This window comes from Triticum dicoccoides, chromosome 5B (assembly GCF_002162155.2).
Source record: "Triticum dicoccoides isolate Atlit2015 ecotype Zavitan chromosome 5B, WEW_v2.0, whole genome shotgun sequence".
NCBI lineage: Eukaryota > Viridiplantae > Streptophyta > Magnoliopsida > Poales > Poaceae > Triticum > Triticum dicoccoides.
The window spans coordinates 633055923-633063008 of NC_041389.1; positions in this window are offsets into that span (position 1 = coordinate 633055923).

Below are 7086 nucleotides of genomic sequence, written 5' to 3' on the forward strand. Positions count from 1 at the left end.
GGGAAAGGGGGAAGAACAGAGTACGGGTGGACGAAGGATTTATATAGGACGACCTTTAGTACCGGTTCGTGCCACGAACCGGTACTAAAGGTGCTGGAAGGGCCCCACTCTGACAACATCCTGCCACCACTCTCATTAGTACCGGTTCGTGGCACGAACCGGTGCTAAAGGTTTGCCACGAACCAGTACTAAAGAGCTCCTCCCGGCTAGCCGTTGGACCCGGCACTAATGGACACATTAGTGCCGGTTCTGTTACAAACCGGGACTAACGTGTCTCACATTTGACCCTTTTTCTACTAGTGGACGTTCAGGCTAGAGCGAAACTCATGATACACTTGAGATGGTAACCCTTTGGTGAACAAATCAGCAAACTGAGAGGAGGACGGTACATGCAAGACCCGTGCTTCTCCAAGAGACAACCGATCACACACAAAATGCAGGTCGATCTCGACATGCTTGGTGCGTTGATGTTGCACCGGATTGCTGGCAAGGTACAAGGCGTTGACGTTGTCACAATATACCACAGTGGCTCGGCGAGGAGGATGGCGTAGTTCATGCAGGAGCTGACGCAACCAACACGACTCGGCGACGCAGTTGGCGACCCCACGGTACTCTGCCTCGGCGCTTGATCGAGAAACGGTCGGCTGCCGTTTGGAAGACCAAGAGATGAGGTTGGATCCGAGGAACACGCAGAATCCAGATGTTGACTTGCAAGTGTCGGGGCACCCTGCCCAATCTGCATCAGTGTATGCTACCAGGTCATGGGAGGAGGACCGGTAGAATTGGAGCCCATAGTGAGATGTACCCTGAAGGTAGCGCAGAATACGCTTGATCAACTGCATGTGACTGTCCCGTGGCGCATGCATGAAGAGGCACACTTGTTGAACTGCGTAGGAGATGTCTGGTCGGGTAAGGGTAAGGTATTGGAGAGCACCGGCGAGGCTGCGGTACTGCGTGGGATTGGAGAGGAGGTGATCGGCAGTAGCAGACAGTTTAGAGCTGGTGTCAATGGGCGTGGAGACAGGCTTGCAGTTGAGCATTTTGGCACGATCAAGAATCTCGAGTGCATACTATTGTTGACAGAGAAACAAACCCGAGGCATTGGGGGTGACGTTGATGCCCAAGAAGTGGTGGAGCTCGCCGAGATCAGACATGGAGAACTCGGACTTGAGGGCAGAGATGATGCGGTGGAGTGTGTGGGTGGAGTTGGCAGTGAGAATAATGTCATCAACGTACACCAGAAGATAGGCAATGCTTGTTCCCTGATGGAGTATGAACAAGGAGGTGTCACTCCGTGCGACATTGAAACCAATAGATAGGAGGAACCGTTGGAACCGAAGAAACCATTGCCGTGGCGCTTGCTTCAACCCATACAGAGACTTGTGAAGTAAGCAAACATGATCCAGCCGTGAGGAGTCCACAAACCCAGCTGGCTGAGAGCAATAGACAGTCTCATTGAGCTCTCCATGAAGGAAAGCGTTCTTGACATCCAACTGATGAATAGGCCATGACTGTGAGGTGGCAAGGCTGAGGACGACACGGATGGTAGAAGGCTTCACCACGGGACTGAAAGTCTCCTCATAATCCACTCCTTCTTGTTGAGTGAATCCACGAACTACCCATCGAGCTTTGTACCGAGCGAGAGAGCCATCCGCATTTAATTTATGGCGAAAAATCCACTTCCCCGTGACGATGTTCACACCTGCAGGCTTAGGCACCAAAGACCAAGTGAAGTTTTTCAATAAAGCAGAGTATTCATCTTGCATAGCTTGTTGCTAATTTGGGTCTTTGAGGGCTGATCTATATGTGGCAGGAATGGGAGAAAGGGAAGATGTGGTTGTGGTGAGGAACAGTCGGCGGGGCATGCAGTAGCCAGACTTGGCGCGTGTGGACATACGGTGGGAGTTTTGGGGTGGCTCTATCGGAATTGCATGGCGGGGCAGACGTGGCGGGCTAGGAGTGGTCAGCTCGGATGTGGAGGTAGATTCGGTGGTCTGGGCGGCAGGCGAACGCGGTGGAACAGGCGCGGACTGCGAGGAGGATTGCGGTGCAGAGGGGGCAGGCGCAGGATGCGGCGAGCGGTGGGATTGGTTGGATCCGGATGAGGCAGGCGCGGCAGGCGAGGAGGATCCGCGTGGGGATCCGCGTGAGCCGGTGGGAGTGGAGCTGGTGGACGCGGTCGGGGTAGTGGGGGTGCGGGGCCTGGCGCTGGGAGGGGTGCGGCTAGGGGATTGGTTGGGCTGGGATCCCGAGGGCGCAGGTGAGGGAGCTGAATCCGAGGGATTCGGTGGGGGCGGGGGTGGGGGATCCGGTGTGGACGTGCCACATGCATGGCGGGGATCCGGTGTGGACGTACCGTAGGAGGGGGGAGGCGTGTACGGTGTGTATGGGAATTGGGTCTCGTCGAAAGTAACATGGCGGGAGACGATGACGCGTCGTGATTCTAGATCAAAACACCGGTAGCCCTTATGCTCGAGAGGGTACCCGAGAAAAACACAACGAATGGAGCGGGGGGAGAGCTTGTGTGGCATGGTGGCGTAGGTGTTCAGGAAGCACAAACAACCGAAAACGCGAAGATGGTCATAGGAGGGGTGGGTACCGTGGATGAGAAAATGGGGCGTGGTGTTGTGAATGGCACGAGATGGTCGCCTATTGAGAAGGTAAGTGGACGTGTGAAGTGCCTCGACCCAAAAGGGAGGGGGAAGGTTGGCTTGGAGTAAGAGTGTGCGCACGATGTCATTGGTGGTTCGAAGGAGGCGTTCTGCCTTGCCGTTCTGAGGAGATGTGTGAGGGCAGGAGAAACGATAAGAAATGCCGTTTGAGGAGAAGAAGGTGCGTAGGGATGTGTTGATGAACTCACCACCATTATCACACTGCATGGCTTTGATGACGATGTTATATTGAGTGTGGACAAATGTAAAAAAGCGTTGGAGGATGGAAGAGGTGTCGGATTTGTTGCGCATGGGAAACGTCCAGGAATAATGTGTAAAGTCGTCGAGAATAACCAAGTAATATTGGAAGCCCTAAAAGCTAATGATAGGAGATGTCCATAAATCGCAGTGAATTAAATCAAATGGTGAATAAGTCTGGCTAAATGAAGAGGAAAAGGGGAGACGCGGCTGGTGGCCAAGTTGGCATGCATTACATGGAGTATGACCGACCTTATTACAATCACTAAGAAAGTCTTTGGCTATGGTAGAAAGAGAGTGCGCGCTAGGGTGGCCGAGGCGACGGTGCCACAGATCCGGTGAAGTGACGGTGAAGAGTGCATGCGCCCGAGCCGCGGTGGTGCCAACGAAGGGGTAGAGGTCGCCATTGCTAACGGAGATCATGAGTACCTTCCGAGTGCGAAGATCCTTCACAAGAAAACCACAGGGAAAGAATTCAATTGAGCATGCATTGTCTTTTGTAAACCGCCGAACGGAAATTAAACTAGTGACAACATGAGGAGAAATGAGAATATCAGTAAGGCGGAAATCGTGAGGGGGAAGGGTGGTGGAGCCGGAGCCGGTGATGGGAAGGTGCTGTCCATTGCCAACAAGAATACTAGATGGAAGATTCTGCTTTAAAGAAGAACGTGACGAGGTTAGGGTACCTGAATTGCCTGTTATGTGAGAGGAAGCCCCGCTGTCGAGATACCACTCGGGTGGGGGAGGAGCGGGGTAGTGGTTGTTGCTGTAGGCGGCGTTGAGCAGGGCAAGGTGATCCCACGACGGAGGCGCGGCCGGGTAGAACGGGGCCGGTGGAGCGGGCGGCGGCGCGTATGCTGGGTAGGCTTGGGCATGAGAGCCCGGGCGGGGCCCGAGCACACCGGCGGCGTTGGGAGGCACCCAACCAGAGCGCGGAGACGGGATCGCCATCCCGTACGGCGCAAAGTAGCCAGTGTACGGGGCGAGCGGGGCTGGCTGAGGCTGGCCACGGCCCCCATTGTCATGGCGCCCGCAGCCACGGCCGCGTCCGCGTCCACGGCCACGGTCACCACCGTCTCCATAGCGGTCACCGCGGCCGCGGCCAGGAGTGGGAGTCGACGAAGATGAGGCGCCCGAAGCACGGTCGTTGGAGCGATCAGTGGTTTGACGGCTGCCACCGCCGGAGGGACCGCCCGAGTGGCCACCGCCAGGCAGAGCGAAGGCGGAGGCGCTCTCCTCAGACGCGCGCTGCGCCTGGGACTCCTCGGCCAGGACGACGCGGGAGAGGACGGTGTCGAAGGGAAGCCCTTGATCGCCGAGGACGACGCGGATGGTGTCGAGGCGCTTGTCCAAGCCATGGAGGAATTGGGTGGTGAGATCCACCTCAGTGACCGCGTGGTTGATGTCGGCGAGAGCATCGGTGAGGAGCTTCATGCGGCGGGCGTAGTCGGACACGGAGAGATCGCCCTGTTTTAAGTTGCGATACTGGCGATTGAGGATCATGAACCGCGCATCGCGATTGGCAAGAAAGAAGGCCTGAATCTTGTGCCAGAGGGCATATGTGGTGGTGGCGTTGACGGCATGGTCACACATGACGTCTGAGAGAGTGGCATAAATCTAGAGGGCGATGTGGGCGTCAAGCTCGAGATATTGAGAGGTGGCGTTGGGTGGTGGTGGATTCTCGATGAGGTAGGTGATGCCGTAGCGGACGAGAACCATGAGGAAGAAGGTCTTCCACTTGTGGTAGTTGTGATCGGCGGGGTTGAGGAGAAATTTGATGTGGTTTGTGATGTGGTCGCGGTAGATGGGATCGGTGGGGGCAGGAGCAGGGGGGGGGGTTGGTGGGAGAGGCGTGCCGGAGGAGAAGATGGGGGCAAATTGGGAACCTGAGGAGGAAGAAGAGCCGCTGAAGAGGGCGGGGTTGGTGCCGAAGACGAACGTCGGGGAGGTCGTCGCTGTGGTGGCCGGAGCAGTGGGCGCGGTCGGCGCCGAGGAGGAGGAGAGGGAGCCCGGCGAAGTGGCGGCGGAGGAGGAGGGTTCGGTGGCCATGGGGCACCTGGTGTCTGATACCAAGTTGAACAGATTAACTCTGATTTCCTGTGTTGATCATCTAACGGAGTACAACTTATACACGAGAGAGAGAGGGGCGTGCCCGAGAGAGTCGGCACGCAGGCCTGGGCTATGGTTACAGATCCTGTATTCTAGGGAGTGTACAAGAGTTACAGATACAATACATACGCTATCTAACAGTCACAAATGAGAAGGCCTGACCTGATCTCGTACAATGAAGGCGACATGTACATATGTACCACGAGATCGAATGACAAAGATGCATGTGAACTGAGCGTAGCTCGGTTAGTTAGGTTTCTTGTCATGTAACTATGGGGGTTTAAGTCTTAGACTTAACACCAGTACTCCTATTTTTCTAAATATATTTTAACCTTTTCGGCAATGTTTGTTCGGTGAACGAAGAAGTTCCCGTCGAATACGAACATGCGACTTTGTTAATCTCAAAATATTGTGCCGACTCAGTATTTCGACGGTACTCATAGGGATAGAGTATGCATATGTGCGTTTACAGGGATAGTGTATGTGCATGTGTGTGAGCATCTATAATTGTTGTGGAAGAAAATGACGAAGATACGTCGTGCTACACCATGGGCGCGCAGTGATAATCTCAGAATAAATAATATGTTATGCTTTTTTCCACCGGACAACGAGCAAGACAAGTCGAAGCTGCATCTCCAGCCGTTGGCTCCCCACGCGGCTTGAAAAATTGCCGCCTGTGAACGAACCGGCGCTAAAAATCGGTTTGGGGGCGATCTGGTTCCTAGCCTAAGACCCAGGGTTGGCTCCAGGCGGCTGTTTTTAATGTTTTTGAACCTAAAATTCGGCGAACCGGACAAATATTCGGCAAAACATTTATAATATTCCGGCGGATTGAAATAGTTTTTACATAAATAAAGTACTTAAAAACAAACTAGGGCCGCGACTACAGGCCGAAAAACGCGGAGTCGCCGCCGTCGTCCTCGTCCTTCTTCTCCTTGACGCGGACGCCACTTCTGGACCCCTGGCTGGGGTCGCCCAGGCGGACCGGCGGAGGCGGCGCGTCGTCGCCGCTGTCATCGTCGAGGACGACGACACCTTCCTCATCGCGGCCATGACGACGAGTGGAGTACTGCTCCAGGGCGCGGCGCTGGCGCTCCAGCTCCTTCTACGCCCAATCTTCGCGCGCCCAGTTCAGGACCGCCTCGTCGTCGAGGCCTGACTCATCGGCGAGCCCTGGCTCCGTCTTCACGACGGCGAGGCCCGGCTCCGTCTTCGGCCTGACAAAGCGGGGAGGAGCCGAGAAGGAGGAGGCACGCCCGCCCTCGTTGATGACGATGCCGGCGCTGCGGGTGCGCCGGCCGAGCGGCGTCTCCACGGGCTCGGCCTTGACACCGAGCAACGCGGACGAGCCGGAGGAGCGCGAGGACGAGCAGGAGGAGGAAGAGGAGGAGCCTGTCTGCCGCGGCATCCATTGGCCGCCGCTCCGGCGGGGACCCGGGGCGGCAGGGTACGTCAATGCCGGCTCGTTGCCACCGTCGAGGTGCTGGAGGATGGCATGCAGAGTCCGGCCGGGGGCACCCCACCACAGACGGCGGCCGTCGCTGTTCTTCGACCCCCGTACCACCGGCGCCCCGTTGGTGGAGGCGAGCCGCTGCACCTGACAGTGTTGAAAGTATGTTGCCCAGGCCTCGTGGTTGCCGGCGGCATACTGTAGGAGGGACCGCTGCTCCTCCGTCATAGATGCCCGCACGCAGGCGACCTCGTCAGCTAACTGGTCGGGGCGCAGATCGGCGTCGGGCATTGGGGGAATGGGGACGTCGCCGGCACTGAGCCACCACCGCCCCGACGCGCGCATGTCTGGCGGCGCCGGCACGTTGGCCTCGAACATGAGGTACGCCTCCCACTCGTGCAGTGAGCGGCGACCGAAGCCATTGGCCGCCGCGCCATCGCCGTGGAACCTCTCGCCCATTGGCTTGGAAAGAGAGGGAAGGGGGAGGAACGGGGAGAGAGCTCGACGGCGTCGATGCACGGGAAGAGAGCTCGGCGGCATCGATGCACGGGGAGAGAGCTCGGCGGCGAGTGACCGGCGGCTGTGGGTGGAGTGGCTCAGGCGAGGGGAACGCGTTTA